This window comes from Moschus berezovskii, chromosome 20, assembly GCF_049115385.1.
Source record: "Moschus berezovskii isolate FMDL1 chromosome 20, NW_MosBer_1.0, whole genome shotgun sequence".
NCBI classification, from domain to species: Eukaryota; Metazoa; Chordata; class Mammalia; order Artiodactyla; family Moschidae; genus Moschus; species Moschus berezovskii.
In genome coordinates, this window is record NC_142479.1 from 55,869,473 (window position 1) to 55,889,345 (window position 19,873).

Here is a 19,873-nt window from a genome sequence, read left to right on the forward strand (position 1 = left end):
ACAGTCCACGGGGTCGCATAGAGTCGGACACGACTGAGCTACGGAACGGAACGGAAAGAGTCTGCCTGCGGTGCAGGAGACCTGGGTTCGATCCCTGGGTCGGGAAGATCTGAAGAAAATGGCAACCCATTCCAGTATTCTTGCCTGGAGAATCCCATGGACGGAGAAGCCTGGTAGGCTACAGTCCACGGGGTCTCATAGAGTCAGACACGACTGAGCGATGGAATGGAACGGAACGTATAGCATGTGAAGTCTTGTTCCCCCACCAGGGATCAAACCTGTACCCCCTGCAGTAGAAGCACAGAGTCTGAACCACTGGACCACCAGAGAAGTCCCTACATTTTGCTTTTCAAGCCACTAAGTTTGCAGTAATTTGTTACAGTAGGCTAAACAAACTAAGATGCTACTAGAATGTTGGTTCCGTGAGGCAAGAGGTTTGTCTGTTTTCTTCAGAGACACAGGTGTATCTAGAGTAGGGTCTGCCACATAGTGGGGGTCTAGCAATACTTGAATGAATGAATTCGCATCCTTACTTTCAGTGGCAGCACAGTTTCCACGAAACCACACATGTAAATGTGTATACACCCATTCATTAGCTGCTCAGGGCCCCCCCGCTGTGATCCTCACAGCATAGCCCTCCACACCCCGCATCAGGAGGACAGAGGTATCTGTCCATCTGGACCCTTGACTGTGGGCACCTTACATGGAGGTGCCTTTGACTTATTCCTCTCCATCCTGGCCACAGCCCAGAGCCAGGTCAGGGAAAAGCCTCAGTAAATGTGTGTCAGATGAAGACATGAATGAGTCCCCATTTCACAAGGATATGAGACACATGGAAGTTAGCTGACTTGCGTCACCTGAGGTCACCTAATCTTAACTACTGACCCTGGGCTCCCTCTTCCTTTACAGATAGGGTGGGGTGTGCTCTTTGACTCTTCTTGGTGACCCCCAGTTCTCTTCCTCATGAGTCAGAGAACTCCTGACTTAGCTGTCACCTGGTCATCCAGAAAAGAACAGTCTCAGCCTCATTTGCAGTTAGTTTTGCATATGTAACCTAGTTCTGGGCAATCAATTGCAAATGGAAGTACTCATTATAATTATAATTTCCAGGAAGTTTCTTTAAAGACATTTTAAGGCACTGTAATGACATGGGTTTTAGGGTTTTTTTGATTTTTGTTTTTTTCCTGCTTCTTCCTCTTTCCTGTCTGCTGGAGGAAGAACTAATGGTTGGAGCTCAAGCAGCCATGATGAACCATGAGGCAAGTGACACATGAGGCAGCCAGAAAGAAAAGTTTAAAGTACCCTGGGTCCCTGACAACTCACTGCCACACCACTTGGGTTGCCAACCTCTGGGCTTTTTATATGAGAGAATAAAACCTTGTATATTTATGGCAGTCATTTTCAAAGTGCGGTTTCCAGATAATAGCAACATTATCACCTGGCAACTTGTTAAAACTACAGTTTCAGGGCCCATCCTAGACCTACTGAATCAGACTCTTGGGATGGGGTCCAGAAATATTATTTTTTTTTTAAATCTCACACTGTTTATTTTATTGTTTTGACTTAAAAAAAAAGAGATATAGTTGATTTACAATAGGTAATCTGTGTTTTAACAAATCCTCCATGTGATGCTGATGCATGCTCTAGTTTAAGGACCACTGGTTTAAGGCATTGTTGATTTGAGTTTATTGTCACTCAGAGTGAACCTAATTCCATCTGATAAAACATCAAATGGGAAACAAGACTTCCAGGCAAGGACTGCACTTGCCTATACAGCATCATTGTGAAAAACAAATTTAAAACCTTCCTTTCTCTAACAAAAACAATTAATATATTTGGATATAATTATATGACCTGAGCAACCAGAAGCAGGCTGGCCCTGGAGGAAATGAGAATGTGGGCATCTAGATGAGGTCCAAGAGTAGAAGAGGGCAGAGGATGGGGGTGGGGACAGAGCAGAGAGAGTTGAATCAGTGGTATAGAGCTGAAATTCATCCAAACAGGAGCTCCAAAAATGTTGAAAAAAAATCCACTTTTTATTTGAGAATAGTACCCACACATTAACATGCACAAATTGTAAATGTTCGCTTCAATGTGTGTTTTTTTTTTTTTTTAATTTATTTGCCTGTGCCAGGTCTTAATTTCAGCATGTGGGATCTCATGTGGAATCTAGTTCCCTGAACAGAGATTGAAGCTGGGGCCCCTGCACTGGGACCTCAGAGTCTCAGCCACTGGACCACTAGGGAAGTTCCTCAGTGGGTTTTCAAAAATGAAACGCACCAGGGTAACTTGCACCCAGCACAAGAAACAGAGCACATTACCATTGCCCTCCCCCAGAAGTCCTACTAGCGCCCCCTCCCATCACGTCCCTGCCTAGTCACTTTACTTCTTACATAGCAATGGAATACATAGGTATTCTTTCATGTCCAGCTTCTTTCACTAAACGTTATGCTTGTGACATTCATTCTTGTGTGTAATTAGTTTGTTCTTTCTCATCTTTATATAATATTCTGTGAATATTGTGTGAATATGTCATAATTTATTTCTTCATTCTACTGCTGATGGGTATTTGAGTAGTTTTGAGTTTGAGGACATTATGAAAACAGGTTATGAACACATCCTTGGAAGTGTCTTTGGGTGACTGTGTACACACATTTCTTTTTTTTTAATTTATTTTTGGCTGTGCTGGGTCTTCATTATTGCACACAGGCTTTCTGTAGTTGCAGTGAGTGGGGCTACTCTCTAGCTGAGAAACAAGTGAACTAGGGTGGGCAGGATCCAACCGTTGTGGCACACAGGCTCTAGAGCACAGGCTCAGTGGTTGTGGTACATGGGCTTAGTTGTTCTGTGGCATGTGGAATCTTCCCAGAACAGGGATCAAACCTGTGTCCTCTGCATTGACAGGCAGATTCTTAACCGCTGGACCACCAGGGAAGTCCTGTGTGTACACATTTCTGTTGAGTGTATATCCTTAGGAGTAGAACTGCTGGATTATAGGGTGCATATGTTAAGCTTTAGTAGATAGGGAAGACAAACAGTTTTGCCAAAATGGCTGTACCAGTTTACGCTCCCACCAGCAGGATAAGCGTCCCGGTTGCTCCACATCCCTGTCAATACATAGCATTTTGGCCATTCTGATGGATGTGTAGTAGTAGTTCATTGTGGTCTTAATTTGCATTTGCCTCCAGGGACGGGGGAGCCTGGTGGGCTGCCATCTATGGGGTCGCACAGAGTCTGACACGACTGAAGAGACTTAGCAGCAGCAGCAATGACTAATACGGTCTTCCCCTGTGGCGCAGTGGTAAAGAATCAGCCTACCAATGCAGGAGACTCCAGTTCGATGCCTGAGTCAGGAAGATTCCCCTGGAAAATGAAACAATAACCCACTCCAGTATTCTTGCCTGGGAAATCCCATGGACAGAGGAGCCTGGCGGGCTACAATCCATGGGGCCACAAAGAGTCAGGCAATACTTAACAACTAAGCAACCACAACAACAATCACTAATAAAGTTGACCATCTTTTCATGTTTATTGACTTCTTTTGTGAAATTCCTGTTCACGCTTTCTATCCAATTTTTTAAATCAAATTGTCTTTTTCTTATTGATTTGTACAAGTTCTTTATATATATTTGGATATGAGTCCTGTACAAATCTCTTCTTCCACTCTGTGGCTTGCTTTTCCACTCTCTTAGTGGTATGATCACTAGAGTCCAATGTTATAAATTTCCATAAACATTTTAAGTCGGCAGTCAAAGAACATATGCATTCTTTAAGGAACTGGATGAAATTATCACTGCATAGACACACCCCCAGCTCTGTCCAGCTCTGCCTGGGCAGGGACGGGGTCTCCAGAACCCCAGAGGATGGAAGCTCTAGCCACATGCACACTTGAACCCACTTTCTTACCCACACACATTTCCCCAACCCTGAATCTGAATGGCAGGTCAACAACACTAGTTGGCAAACATCCTCACTTCAGAGTGAATGGGCTGAGAATGACATCTCAGAGTGGCAGGCTGTCAGAAAAGGCCAGAAGACTCAGGAGCACAGATTGGATGGGGTCAAACCACTTGTGTGTGTGTGAGCCATAGTGTGTTCTCCATGCATACACATGGCCCTGGGCGCCTGCGTGGCCTCCCTTCCTGATCAAGGACTTCATGGGGAGGCTGCCACACGCTCATATACACTACTCTATGTCTACAATGTGAACAGTGCCCCTGAAGGTCAATGCTCTTGTGCAGTGCACAACCTGGATCCTAGTACCTGGCGGTCTTTCTTTCAAGCAGGAACAGGGCAAAATCAGAGAATGTTTGAGCCATGGCTCTAGCCAAAGTAAGGAAATACAAAAACAGGCTTAAGTATGTGGCAGGCTCCTGTGTCTGCTCAGACATGACTGGACAGAATTGGACCATCTTTCAACCTAATCAGATGTCAGTAAGGCTCTGTTGTTGTTTAGTCGTCAAGCCGTGTCCAACTCTTTTGGCCAGTTTGGGCCGAACTGGATTCTGCACTCAACTGGAAATCTGGGCCGTATGCCTATGACCCATCTATGTTTGGCAGGTTTCCCTGGTCTGGGGCAACTGCTCATTCTGTTCCAGATAAGATGGTTTCTCCCGCAGACAACCCTGGGCAGGGGGTGCCCTAAGGAGGAAGAGGAGGGTGGTGGCCCCAAGTCTGAGGTCCCCAGCAGTATAATGAGATCCTGAAGGCAGCTCAGAGTGGAAGATGCAGCCAAAGGAGGGATGTGGGGACAGAGCTGACAGCCCTGGGACAAAGGAGAAAGTGAGACATGGGGTGGCCTTCCAGGGGCTCTCTGGCCCTGACCCCTGCCTGGTGACACCCCCAACTCTGGGGCCTGCTCAGTGTCCCCCAGTCCCAGCCCTGCTGGAACACAGGCAGCCTGAGCTTCCCACTCCTGGGAACCCAGGGGTGTGGGTGCCTGTCCCCAAGGGCAGGAAGGTGAGGCTTGTCAAGGGGCAGTGGACAAGTAGGTCCCCGCGGCCTGGCTGGAGGGGATGTGCTGGATGTGCCCTGGGGGCTCACACTCCACAGGAGGCCTACTAGCGCCCACTGCCAACTCCCCGCAAGCTCGGGCAGCCAGCTCTCACCCTCAAGGACATGGACACCGCACACACACTCCCCCGGGCTCAGGGGGACACACTCTAGAAACTGACAACGCCCCGCAGTTTGCCCCATGCCCCGCCAGCGCGCTCCCATCCCCCACACTGCTCAGCTGTGGCCAGGAAGCCACGGTCGCGCCTGCCCCGGGTCCTGTGCGGCCAGGCGAGTGGCGCCTGTTTGCGCAGCTAAGTGGCGTCTGTGTACAGAGCTGCGCCCTTATCTCTCGCAAACACGGAGCCCACTGCCTGCTTGCATTAGGCCCGGGCCCGGAACCCTTCGTCCTGCGCGCTCATCCGGCCATCGCTGATAAAGAGCGGGTCCAATGGAGGGCACCACCCCTCCCTGGCACCCCATGGCCTCCGATCGCCCCGTGGGGCCAGGAAAAGTGACCGGATACCTATCAGCGGAGCTCTAACCCTGGGAAGGCCGGTGCCCTTCCAGCGCCTCCCCAGCAGCTGCCCCACACCTACTGGTCAGCCCTGATCCCTTCCTCTCCAGACGGCCGGGACTGTGGCCATCAGCCTGGCTGCCCCTCAGACGCCTGGCTGTACTGGCCTCCTTCCCCTTGTGGTACCCACGTCTTGACCTGGATTCTCAATGAATGGGAGCAGGAGACACAACAGGAATTCCTAAATATTGCCACACCCACACAACCACCCCCCACTGCTGCTGCTGCTGCTCCAACTACTACTACTATTAAATAATATCATCATCAAAATAATATCTAACGTGACTAAAGCTTAACCGGGGCACAGAGCTGCCTGAGAAGCATCACTGTCATCTGATTTCATCTTCCCAGCCATTGTCCAACAATTTAGTGAGGAAGACATTGTTATTTGCACCAGCTTACAGAGGGGGAAGGGTGTCCCTTGTAGCTCAGCTGGTAAAGAATCTGCCTGCAATGCAGGAGACCCTGGTTCGATTCCTGGGTCAGGAAAATCTGCTGGAGAAGGGATAGGCTACTCACTCCAGTATTCTCCGGCTTCTCCGGTGGCTCAGCTGGTGAAGAATCTGCCCACAATGTGGGAGACCTGGGTTCGATCCCTGGGTTGGGAAGATCCCCTGGAGAAGGGAACCCACTCCAGTATTCCGGCCTGGAGAATTCGCAAAAAGTGGGACATGACTGAGTGACTTTCACTTCACAGAAGTGGAAAACTGCTGACTTAGAGAAGGTGAAAAGTTTAGCGCACAGCATTTGAACCTGATGCTGCCTGAATTCAGAGCCTGCACCCACCTCCTCACAAGAAACCAGCGGGTTCATCCAGCATCCTGAGTCTACCAATGGAGAAACTGAGGCACGATCAGGAAGGGAACTCCCAGACAGCCTGCAGTGTGCCACGTCTGTGCCCTGCCCACTGCATTCAGGCCTCAGGCAGCAGGTTGGCTCTGGGATTGCTGATATTGATCATCTAAGTCTAGATCTGGACCTGCGACATTGCTACATCTCGGTTTTGCTCTTAATTAAATTCAGTCCAGTTAAACAAGTCCATGAAAAAAGTCAGAGACCCCTGTTTTAAACTGTGAGGAAGGGTAATGCACAAATAACTTACAAATGGGAATTGATTCCATTCCACTATTAATCAAAAAATGCAAATTAAAATAAATCGATGCTTTATTTCCTATTAAAAATTTTTGGCAAAGATTTTTTTTTTATGATAATGCCTAGTGCTGCCCAGGCCCCTTTGCAAACACTAGAGATAAGACTACAAGAGAACTTTCAGAAGGCTGGTAACATGTGTATAACTTTCATCCAGAGTTTCCATTTCTGTGAGTGTAACCAATGGATACATCCAGGGATAAGCAACCAGATACACATCACAGCTGCAATTAACAACAGCACACACACAATAAGGGAAAAACAAATCCCCCAAAGTGTCCAACAACAGTCAAATTATAGTATGTAGGAAATATGTACCATTTTAATGGAGTCATTAAAAATTATGTTTTAGAAAAATGTTAAGGGATATAGAAATGCTTATGACATGTGCTTAAATGGGGGAAAAGCAGAGTACAAAAATCATTCATATAGAATGATTCTGAGTTTGTAAATATATTATGTATATATATGTACTTATATATACATAACCTAGGTTCGGTACCTGGGTTGGGAAGATCCCCTGGAGGAGGACATAGCAACTCACTCTGGTATTCTTCCTTGGAGAATTCCATGAACAGAGGACCCTGGCAGGCTACAGTCCATGGGGTCGAAAAGAGTTGGACACAACTAAGCGACTTACACCGTTCCGTTCCGTCGCTCAGTCGTGTCCGACTCTATGCGACCCTGTGGACTGTAGCCTACCAGGCTTCCCTGTCCATGGGATTCTCCAGGCAAGAATACTGGAGTGGGTTACCGTTTCCTTCTCCAGGGGATCCTCCCGACCCAGGGATCGAACCTGGGTCTCCCGCATTGGAGGCAGATGCTTTAACCTCTGAGCCACCAGGGAAGCCCAAGTGACTAACACATACATATACATTTATAGAAAGAAATGTTTCTACACATCTATTTCTAGAAAGAAATCCTGCAGGGATATACTATACATTAAAATGTTCATATATGTATAAAAGATTCACTTTGCTGACACCTGAAACTAACACAGTATTGTAAATCAACTTTATTCCAATAAAACATTTTTAAAAATTAAAACATATTAAGAGTAAATATCTCTTGGGATGGAATTATAGATTCTTTTTCTTTATATTTCTCTACTTTTTCTAGCTTATAATGAATATGTATTTAGAATCAGAAAAGTGTTAATTGAAAAAATTAAAAACAAAAGAAATGAGAACGAAAAATGTGGAACTGACCGCTGCCTTCCTCGCCCAGTGTCAAAGTCCAGGCCCCCCTTCCACCTCCTCCAGTCTCTGGTCAGGAATGAGGAGCCTGAGTTAGGCCCAGACCCGAGAGGGGCTGTGGTCTCAGCTGGGAAACAGTAGCAACCAGACTTCAGACCGGAGAGGAGGACAGACCCATGGTTCACCAGGATTAGGTAACAGGGTAGGTACACCCCCAAGGCCCATAGAGAAGTGAGTATCCAGCTCTTTCTCTCCTGAAGACACATGCTCAAGTGTATCTCCAGGAAGAAGGCCTTTTGGGTGACTGAGGAGGAGGCTGGGTGCTCCATCACTCCCCATGGAAGTTATGGAGCCTTGTGAACCCCAAGTTTCTATAGCCTTGCAGCCTAAAGGGAAGAGTCATTTGAGGAATATGGTACCAGACAGGCCTAAGCTAGAATCCCAGCTCACAACCCTCTGTTTTTCAGTAAGCCGCTTTGCCTCTCTAAGCCTCAGTTTCCTCATCTGTAAATGGGCATAAGAACACCCTTACAAGGATAATTGCAGGAACCACACATAAGGGGTGTGGTCCCATTATATTTGCCATTATATTTTTCACATAATGGGAAAAAATAAATAAAAAAAAAAATCACAGAGTAAGTGTCTGTTAGCAATACCCGAGGCTGATGTGCCTGCCCCAGGACTCAGAACCACAGACCACCATCAGGGCAGCCTGCGAGTTCCCTACTCCCCACCCGGTCATCTGCTCCCCCGGGGACTCTCACACCCAGCTGTCACAAACTACTTTTTGGATCCCAGCTCCACGTGTGTGTGCTGCTTGCTGAACACTCTGCTCACTGTTTTACTTTTAATCTGCAGAGCAGTCCTGTGAGGTCCGAGTTATTAGCTCCATGCTAATGATGAGGAAACTGAGGCTCAGAGAGGTGAAGCAACTTGCCCCAGGTCCCACTCCAAGCAGGTGGCCATGCCAGTCTAGCCCTAGCCAGAGCTCCTTCCTCTGCTTCAGGCTGCCTCATGGAGCCAGGTGCCAGTGCACTCCTGGGCCCCTGCCCCTCTGGTGTCAGCACAGTTGTGGGTGACTGAGGCCGTGAATCCATGTCTCTATTACCTAAATTCCCAGACTGGGCAGAGCTCTGCCTTCCTGTGCCCTGATTAATTATACTGAGAGCCTCCTGAGAAAATCAGGCTCTTCTCCCCCCACCCCTGCTGCTCTCTGGCTTAATTACTTCTCCTCCTGGCTGCAATGAATGTCTCGGAGCCCCCAGACAGGAAACCTCATCAGGAGTGGCCGCCTCCATGATTCAGCCCCGCCCCCCAGCCCCATCCCTTCAGACCCAGACGCAGGCCCAGCCTCTGCCTCTGACCTGCTTCAGCCACAGAGAGCATCTGTGGGAGGGAGACCCCCAGCCCCTCCACCTCCCTGCCCCCGATCAAATGCAGACCTGAAAACCAGACACAATAGATCTGCCCCAGGTGGGGGGAAGGTTGGATCCTTAGAGTGCCCCCAAACAATCTGCCCTCGGGCTTTGAAGCAGATGATGCGAATGGCAGCTCCTCCTGGCTCCCTACCTGCCCACACTCCCCCATAGGACCAGCCCGAAGAGGCCAACCTTCCTTCATTCACCCAACATTCCCTGAGCACCTGTTCGGTGCCAATCCCTGTTCCCACCACTGGGAACACGATAAGGAGCAAGAGAGACAAGGTATGTGTGTCCTCCAGGAGCTCACAGTCTAGCAGGAACACAGCCCCAAACCAGCAAACAAACAGATAAATACAATTATTTCTGAGGAGGTGGAGAGTGGGAGCAGAGAGAATGATAGCTTGGGTTCAGGGATGGGCAAGGACAGATGACACATACGCCTCCTCCCCATCTTGCTTGATCCTTATCCTGGAAGTTCTGACAGCAGTCTGCTCTACAACTTTCATCCTGTTAGGCCAACGTGGTCTTACTGGATCGTCACCTCCAATGACCCAATGCTTCAGTCACACACCCACCCCAGCTACCACCTAAAAGAACCACAAGGAGTAGAGGGTGATCCGTGGGAGTCCAGGAGCCACCACGTCAGGAAAGAAGACGGGATTCCCTGCAGCCACCCAACCTCCCCTGTTGGTCTCTTTGCCCTTCCGCCGGGGTCCCTGATCCCTGCATCAACCACCAAAATAATTTCCAGGTAGATCAGAGAGTTAAATACAAAAATAGACTGAACCCTAGGAAACCAGGAAGAAACAGGATGATCAGACCTCTTGAGGAAAGAGCTCTTTACGAGTGAGCATAAAAGCACTGGAAGAAATCACAGAGAGAAAGGTCAACAGCAGCCGTGCCCACGGAAGCGTTAAGCGTGTGTGCCCATCATAAAAGCATAGCCAATATTACGACTTGGATCACCTCCCTCTGCCAGGCTAACTACTAATGTGTTCTAGATTCAGCCCTGCAAGGAACTTTCCCTGACCCCCACCCTAACCCTCACCCACTCTGGGTCCCTCTGGATCGGCTGTCACCCTTGACTGCTCCCTACACCCCAGCTGCTCAACCCTCTATTAAAGCAGAGATGAAGCTGTGCTGAGAACGGTGGTTTCTACTTTGATCTTCATGGTCCGTGGGCACCTTGATATCTCCTTGTGTTTATTTTCATTTTTGATGTTGCTGTTCAGTTGCTAAGTCAGGTCTGACTCTTTGCAACCCCACGGACTGCAGCATGCCAGGCTTCCCTGTCCGTAGGATTCTTCAGAGAAGTCCTAGGACGTTATTTATAATTGGATGTAAATTGGATGCAAATTAGGCATTTAATAATAGAAAGCTGATTAAGTCATAAATGAGAGAATTTACCCTTGTTGAAGTCTTAAGCAGTCACTACAAGGCACCGTTAGGAAGTGCTATGGGTTGAATTGTGTCCCAAAAAGATATGTTGAAATTCTAACCCCTATACCTCAGAATGGATTACATTATAGGATGGTTATCAGTTCAGTTCAGTTCAGTCGCTCAGTCTTGTCCAACTCTTTGCGACCTCATGAACCGCAGCACGCCAGGCCTCCCTGTCCATCACCAACTCCCGGAGTCCATCGAGTCGGTGATGCCATCTAGCCATCTCATCCTCTGTCGTCCCCTTCTCCTCCTGCCCTCAATCTTTCCCAGCATCAGGGTCTTTTCAAATGAGTCAGCCCTTCGCATCAGGTGGCCAAAGTACTGGAATTTCAGCTTCAACATCAGTCCTTCCAATGAACACCCAGGACTGATTTCCTTTAGGATGGACTGGTTGGATCTCCTTGCAGTCCAAGGGACTCTCAAGAGTCTCCTCCAACACCACAGTTCAAAAGCATCAATTCTTCAGCGCTCAGCTTTCTTTATAGTCCGACTCTCACATCCACACGTGACCACTGGAAAAACCATAGCCTTGACTAGACGGACCTTTGTTGACAAAGTAATGTCTCTGCTTTTTAATATGCTGTCAGGTTGTTATAGAGGTAATTAATTAAGACAAGGTCATACTGGGTAGGGTGGCACTTAATCCAATATGATTGGTGTCCTTATAAGAAGAGGAGAAACACAGGGAGAAAGCAGCCATGTGACTGTGGAAGCAGAGATCAGAGGAACTCGTCGACAAGGCAAAGAATGTCAAGGATTGCCAGCAAACAGCAAAAGCCAGAAAAGGCAAGGAAGGCTTCTTCCCTACAAGCTTCAGAGAGAGCACGGCCCTGGCGACACCTTGGTCTTGGACCTCCAGCCATCGGAACTGTGAGACAAGAAGTTTCTGCTCTTTTAAATCACTTAGTTTGTGGTACTTTTTAGGGCAATCCTACCAAATGAATTTGTTGTTGCTGTTCAGACCCTCAGTTGTGTATGACTCTTTGCAACCCCATGGACTGCAGCACGCCAGGCCTCCCTATCCTTCACCATCTCCCAGAGTTTGCTCAAACTCATGTCCATAGGGACGGTGATGCCATCCAACCACCTCATCCTCTGTTGTCTCCTGCCTTCAATCTTTCTCAGCATCAGGGTCTTTTCCAATGAGTCGGCTCTTCCCATCAGGTGGTCAAAGTATTGGAGCCTCAGCCTTAGCCTCAGCATCAGTCCTTCCAATGAATATTTAGTATTGATTTCCTTTAGGATTATTTGATCTCCTTGCAGTCCAAGGGACTCTCAAGAGTCTTCTCCAACACCACAGTTCAAAAGCATCAATTCTTCAGCGCTCAGCCTTCTTTATGGTCCAATTCTCACATCCATACATGACTTTTTCCAAGGGCCTGGCTAGGATCTAGCCACTTTCCTCCTCAAAAGTCCTTCACTGACTACTCAGGCTCTTTAATCTGCACCCACAGCACCGGCCTCAACTCACCCTCGAGCTGAGCCCTTTCCTCCCCTTCGCCGGCCCCACCACACTAACAGTCCAGGCGGCAACACTGGTACTTTCCCCAGGGTGTCTCAGCCGACCCGGGCTAAAATTTTAGGGAAAAGAGCTGGAGTAACTGGATCCGAGAGAGGCGCGCTAAGATGGGGTGGCTCTGGGAAGGTGCTGCTGGCTCGGGGTGGGGGTGGCCAGAGCTCGCGGAGAGGGGCGTAAGTCGGGCCATGAAGGACCCCGGGGTCCACCCCCAGATCCACCGCTCAGGGTGAGTTCCCACTAGCCCCTCGCGCAGATCGCTTTCCTGCGGAGATTGCTACACAGGCGGATGGGACGCGGCCAGTCGCAGGCTCACCAGGATCTCGTACCGCGTGGCCGGGCCGGCGTCACCCCCTCGTGGCCAACAGTGTGTAATTACAGCCTGCGGGAGCACAGGGAAATCCGCGTCCACCGCCCGCTGAGGACCAAACGCAAAGTTTGGGGTGCGGAGCTGTCCCCTAAGTTCCCTGAGTCCAGAAGGCTGACTATTCACCCTTAGGACAGTTTCCTGAACCTTGCTGCCCCTTAACCCGCTGCTGCTGCTACTGCTGCTAAGTCGCTTCAGTAGTGTCCGATTCTGTGTGACCCCATAGACGGCAGCCCACCAGGCTCCCCCGTCCCAGGGATTCTCCAGGCAAGAACATTGGAGTGGGTTGCCATTTCCAATGCATGAAAGTGAAAAGTCAAAGTGAAGTCGCTCAGTCGTGTCCACCTCTTAGCGACCCCGTGGACTGCAGCCCACCAGGCTCCTCCGTCCATGGGATTTTCCAGGCAAAAGCCGCTACCTACACGTTAACCTCACCTCTAGACATTCACATCTCAGGATTAACCCCATGAAATTTCCATTGGTTGGCCTTTTTAACGTATAAAGAACACACAAAAGCATCTCAGTACAAATGACACATATGAACTCTGTCCCACATCTCATCTTCATACCTGCAACACACACACACACACCTTCCTGTCTCTTCTGGAGAACACAAGAGCTTTCAGCCAAATGACACAGAAACACCAAGTAGCGCCACAGTACTTTAGCCCTGAGTGCCACATAATACCTCAGTCCCCGGACGACCATAAGCACACACACAACACCCCTCGGTCCAGCTCCCCAACCCCAGCCTCTTCACCTCTCCCTCTCCTCCTCCTCAAACTCACTAGGGACCTCCCCATATCGAAAACCACCACTGCTGACCTCTAGGCACCAGCCCACGTCTCTACAGCACTACTTTTCAGACTTTAATGTCCATAGAATCCCCTAGGGGTCTCGTTAAACTGCAGGTTCTCACTTGGTAGGCCTAGAGTGAACCCCAGATTGGGCATCTCTAACCATCTCCCAGGTGATGCCACCCACACTTTGAGTTCCGTGGCCCTGCTTCTTTCTCCAGCCTCATTTTTCCCAGGACTTCCATGCTATGGTCTTATCCCATGCCCCTTCCCAACTCCCTGCCACCTGACTCCCCACCCTACCTCTCCACCACCACACTGAACAGTCACAGATGAGTGAAGCCAATGGCCCTTTCTCAGGCTTTGGGACATCTGCACAGAGGGCTGCCCCTTCCTTCTTGAAACATGGATTCAGGGTGACTCCTGGTGGGCCTCCTGCGCTGCACCCTCTCTAACCTCTCCTCTTCCTACAGCCCTCCTTGACAGCTCATGCCCAGGCCCACGGGCTCATCTACCACCCTCTCCATGCCTCTCCAGTCCTGACCTCTCTCCTGAGTTCCAGGGCCCTTTTCCAATTGTCTGCTAGGAAGCTTTGCCTATGCCCCGAAAGAACCTTACGTTCACTTATCTGAAACCAGCCTCCTAGAATCTCTGTAATAATGGTGGGAATTCCCTGGTGGTCCAGTGGTTAGGACTCTGTGCTTTCACTGCCAAGGGCATGGGTTTAGTCACTGGTCAAGGAAATAAGAGCCCCTAAGCTGTGTGGCATGGCAAAAAAGTAATGCCTAACTTGATGGCCTTGTGTGAGAATCAAGTTAATACATAACACATGCCTAGAACAGGAAGAGTCTGCCTTATTTGTTTTGCTGTGAAGCACAGCTTCTGGGATCTTACTTCCAGGCCATAGCAATGAAAGCACCAAGTCCTTATCCCTGGACTACCTGGGCATTCCCAGAATTTGCTATTATTATAGTGCGTGCTCAGTCGCTGAGCCATGTCTGACTCTTGGCAACCCTATGGACTATAACCCTCCTTTGTCCAAGTGAGAATCTATAGGGCTCCTTTGTCCATGGGATTCTCCAGGCAAGAATACTGGAGTGGGTTGTCATGCCCTCCTCGAGGGGATCTTCCCGACCCAGGGAATGAACCCGCCTCTTTTATGTTTCCCGCATTGGGAGGCGGGGGTCTTTACCACTGGTTCCACCTGGGAAGTCCATTATTATAGTAGCCCTTCATGAAATAAATATCCTCAATACCTAGAGATTATAAACTCAAGAAAGACCTTCTTATCATAAGGTTATGGACAAATCCTTCTTTCTCCCTCTGTTTCCTTCTGTCATCTCAGATAGAAGGGCTCTATCAGATGTTAATATGTCTGCATGCCAGCCTCATCTTTCTTAAACTGCGGATAGTTTATTCCTTTTAACAAATCCCCAAGACAGCAGGGTGAGCGAGGCGGAGAGTAGAGAGCCCCCTGCTGGACAAGAGGCTCATGACACACTCAGAACTGAAAATCTTAAACCCATAAATCTGCAGGTTTCCTCCTCCACCTTGTACTATGTATTTGTGGAGTATTTAGTATTTCACATATTTATGCCTTGGAGGAAAACTGCTTGGAAGGAGAAAACTAGTTTTTATTAAGTGTTGACATTATGTCAGACTGGGAACATACACATATGGGAATTCATTGAATCTTGCATTTTGCAAATGTCCAAGCATTCATAAAAGCTGAGATTGTATAGTGAATCCCCTGGAGCCATCACCCAGCTTCAACAAGTGTCAGTTTCTAACTCATGGTCAGTCTTGTGGTTTTGTTCCTCCACCCCACTTTCCGTTCCCTTGGCTTTTTTGAAGCAAATTCAAGGCATCTTATCATTTCATTTATAAATATCCCATATGTACACTAAAAACATGGAATCATTTAAAAAATATTAATGCACAATCATATCACACCTAAAAATTAATATACAAAATATCTTTTGTGCTCCAGTTTCCCTGATTGTCAAAATGCTTACTGTTTGTTTGAATCAGAATCCAAATAAGAAACAACAAGGTCCTATTGTATAGCACAAGGAACTGTATTCAATACCTTATGATAAACCAGAATAGAAAAGAATATGAAAAGGAATATATATATGGCTACCCACTCCAGTATTCTTGCCTGGAGAATCCCATGGACAGAAAAGACTGGCGAGCTACAGTCCATGGGGTCACAAAGAGTTGGATATGATTGAGCGACTAACACACACACACACACATATATATAACTGAATCACTTTCCTATATAGCAGAAATTAACACAACATTGTAAATCAACTATACTTCAACTTTTAAAAAAAGGAATCCAAATAAGGATGAAAAGGGACTTTCAAAATACATCTTTTGACTTATATGTTCATCCTTTCCCCTCCTCCTCTTTTCCTTGAAATTTGTTGAACAAACCAGGTTGTTTGTCCTACAAAATTTACCAGGAATTGAATGAGTGCATGCCCACCGAGAACTTTACATCTTCACCATGATGCAATGGGATCAAGTTTTATGATCTTTCCCCCATTTTACAGGTGAGAAAACTGAGGCTCAGAGAATACATGCCTTTCCCAAACCTCTATAACCAAAGAAGTGGCAGAGCCCAGGCCTCCTGTCTTCCATCCAGAAAAAAAAGAAAGGAACCTCATCCTCAGAGCACCTGGTTCAGTACCTGGCATGTACGTACTGAACAGTGAAGAGGGCTGCCTCAGGGCAGCCTGTGAACACAGATTCCACAGACCCGGCAAACCGTGAAGCCAACTTTTCCTTGCCACAGGCTCTGCTTTTTATTTTTATTTTTGGTCACACTACAAGGCCTGTGGGATCTTAGTTCTCTGACCAGGATGAGATCTGCACCCCCTGCATTGGAAGCACGGAGTCCTTAACCACTGGACCGCCAGGGAAGTCTCACACAGCCTCTGCTTCTTTCTCTCTGTTCTCTCTTCAATAATTCATCCAATAAATAGTTGCTGGACACTTCTCACATGCCAGATGCCATCATGGCATGTGAATGAGTGCGGCTGTGTGCCTCTGTACATGGGTAGATGGATGTGGTCTCAAGGAGGAGTGGGTTGGGCTTCTAACTCTGGATGTTGTATGTGTGTGTGTGTGCATGTGTGTGTACACAAATCTGTGTACATTTCAATCTCCAGATCTACATGTTCCTGAAATTGTCCATGACTACAGCTGGATGTATACCTACATGCGCTCAGTACCTTTGCACATATGTGTGCATGCGTTTCTATGTATGACAGCTGCTGAGAAAGTCTGCAAATATGCAAACGTGTGTCTGAGCAGAATTCTCTCTCTCTCCATCTGTGTGTCTACACTTGTGTGTCTCTCCATGTGTGCATGTGTGTCTGAGAGGCTATAGATGCTGGGAGTCTCCAGGTTATGTACTCTGTGTCTCTGCATATCTGTGTGCATCTTAATGGATGGTGTGGGTCTCTGCTTTTGTCTGATCTGTGTATCTGTGTGTGTGTTTCTTCCTGTGCTATGATTGAGACTGTCAGCTATCAGCCCTAGCCCCTCACCTGCCCAGATTCCTGTTACTTCCATGTCCACTTATACTAAGTGACAGCCAAGGAGGACTCTAATGGGAGGGAAAACCTTGACCCTTCAAACCTGCCCCTATGCCCAGGGCTGAGGCACCTGCTGAGGGGAGGTGTCTGGAGGGGTTGGAAGGTTGTGTCTGCTCCCAGCATCTTGAGGACCCAAGACCTGAGAAGTGTCCTGGGACTTCCCTGATGGTCTAGTAGTCAAGAATCCACCTTGCATTGCAGGGGATGCAGCTTGGATCCCTGGGCAGGGAACTAAGATCCCACATGCCTCGCAGCAACTAAGTGTAGCTTGCTGCAACTACTGAGTCCCCATGCCACAACGCCACAACAAAGGCTCCCACATGATGCAACAGAGATCCTATGTGCTGCAAATAAGACCTGACGCAGTCAAATAGATAAACATTAAAAAAAAAAAAAGATAGGAGCCCAGTTCTGAGCACATTGACAACAGGTCTTGCTCTGAAAAATGAAACATCAGCCAGTTCCAGAGGGAAAAACAAAATTCAAGCTGGAACCATAGACCAACAGTGATCCTGCAGGACTTCAGGTCAGAGTGGTGGGTTAGGTGAGGGTGCTGAACCCACACACCCACAGACATCTCCTCCAGAAGGCAGTGTCAGTTCCCAACCATAGGCTGGCCTGCCCCAGGGATAGTGACCCCAGGGTCATCTGGCCTGGAGTTAATCATCTACTTGGGGTATCCCTGGATCCCATTGGCTGTCTGCGGACACAGCCCTCTGGACTGAAGCCCAAGGAGAGGGAAGGAGATCCCCAGCCAGCCTCAGCCCCACCGGCCAGGGGAAATGGGGTAGATGCTCTTGGCTACTGGGCCTGGTGAGCCCTCGGGAAGCCCCCTAGATGAGGAGGGAGAGAGACATCAACCCTGCCCTCAGGGAGCCCAGTCTGAAAAGAGAGGTCGTCCTTGCCCTCACAGGGGCCCCAAGTTGGCAAGAGGCAGGACTCAACTGCAGCTGGTGGGAAAGGACCTGGAAGAATTGACGAGGGGCCAGGACAGAGGCAGGGGTCCAGAACAGCAAAGGCGGGAGAGACACAGAAGCGGGGAAACTGAGTAGGGAGGGGTTAAGGAGAGTGGGCATTCTGAGGAGCGGCTTGGATGGAGAGACCAGGAAGGGAAAGCACATGTGAGGGTGGGGCTGTCTGAGAGCAGAAAGAAGGAAAATCAAGATGTCCCAGTGGATTCTGGGAAGTGGGGTCGGGGTTGGGGGCAGCAGTAAAGAGAGAAGAGAAAGGCAGCCCTGGAGGTGGCCCCACAGGGCAAGGTGTACAAACCCTCCCTCTCATTGCTTCACTGTCTGTTGGAACTCAGGATTTCAAAGTAGGAAAATGGAAAAGTCAGTGGAGATCACAGAGGTCAGCTCCTGTCTCCTGCTGCCAGGAGCCTCCTGCCCAGGACAGTAGCACATGAACTGTGCTCTGTGTGTGTGTGCCTGCTTGTGCAACGTGCTCCTGTTCATGGGGATGTGTCTTTTAATGGGGGAGGCCCAGGAAGGGTCGGTGCACTCACCCGGCATCCTCTGCGGTACTCAGGAGAGAAGAACCCAGACTACACTCCCCACGCAAGCAAAGCCCCAGGAGTCCTGACTTCCAGCACAGGGAACACAGAGCTGTGAGGGGGTGGGGTCAGGGGACCTCAATATGCCAAGGGTCTAGCCGTGACACTAACAAGCTGTGTGACCTCAGCCAATTTGTCGCCCTTCTGCAGTTGGTTTCACCCTCCATAAGGACAGAGGGTGGGACCCCATCGGAGGATAATGTACCCAAGGGCAGGATGTGTACCACTGATTGCGCACTGGGTGTTTTTAAGCGGCACACGTATACAATATTAAGCAATAATGAATCACATCCTATGAAAGCTTTCAAGTCCTTTGCACATCTTGCTTAATAACATGAATCAGGAACAAAACTGCTTTGCCTCAAAGACCAGCTCCACTGCTCATGAACTGTGTGACGTTGGCCCTCACATATTTCTGTGCCTCAGTCTCCTCATCTGTAAAATGGGTATAGTAAGAGTGTCCATTCTGGAGTCATTGTAAGGCTTCAGTGAGTTACTATTTGTGAAGTGCTCTGCACAGGGTCTGGTGTTCGGCGTGCATCAGCAGCTTTTCTACCAAGGAAGAAGCCTCAAGCTTGCCATGGGATCTCTACCACCTGGCGCTTCCTAACCATCTTTGTTTCCAACAGAAGCAGTCAACACTATCCAGCGGGAACTTGTAACATTTTTTAACCTGTTTATTTGTAAGGCTTTCTTACAAGTGGCATCAGCCTTCTAGTTACAGTCCTGATGTGGATAAATTATCCACAAAGACAAAATTCTTCAAGATGGCACCCAGTGGCTGGGGTTTGGCAAACCCTGGTAACCTCCACGTGATTCCATCTTCTTTGAGCTCAGACGGGGCAGAGGCTTCCCCGACCTCCGGGCTTTCACTCTTGCCCCATAAGTCTCCTTCCTTGGTCAGGCGGTTGCTCTGCCCTCTTGCCCTAGTCAGACTCCTTGATTGTTCAAGACCCTGCAGAGCGCCAGAGCCACCTTTGGGGCCCCTGAGCCCTTCGGAAACCGGCCTTGGCAGTAGATTAGACACGCAGCCACCCTTTATCTCGGCCTCGTGACTCTCGCTAGCGGGTTCCGTCACCCCTCCGGGGGCGGGGGATCCTGTCAGCGCCGCCCTCTGACCCATGGCCTGACCAGCGCCCACCACCCCGTCGTCGCCCCGCCCTGGGCTGCCCAGCCCCGCCCCGCTGCAGGTTAAGAGGCCCCTGAAGGCAGGAGCTCCTGACAGACGGTCACTTGTGTGGGGGGGCGATCTGGT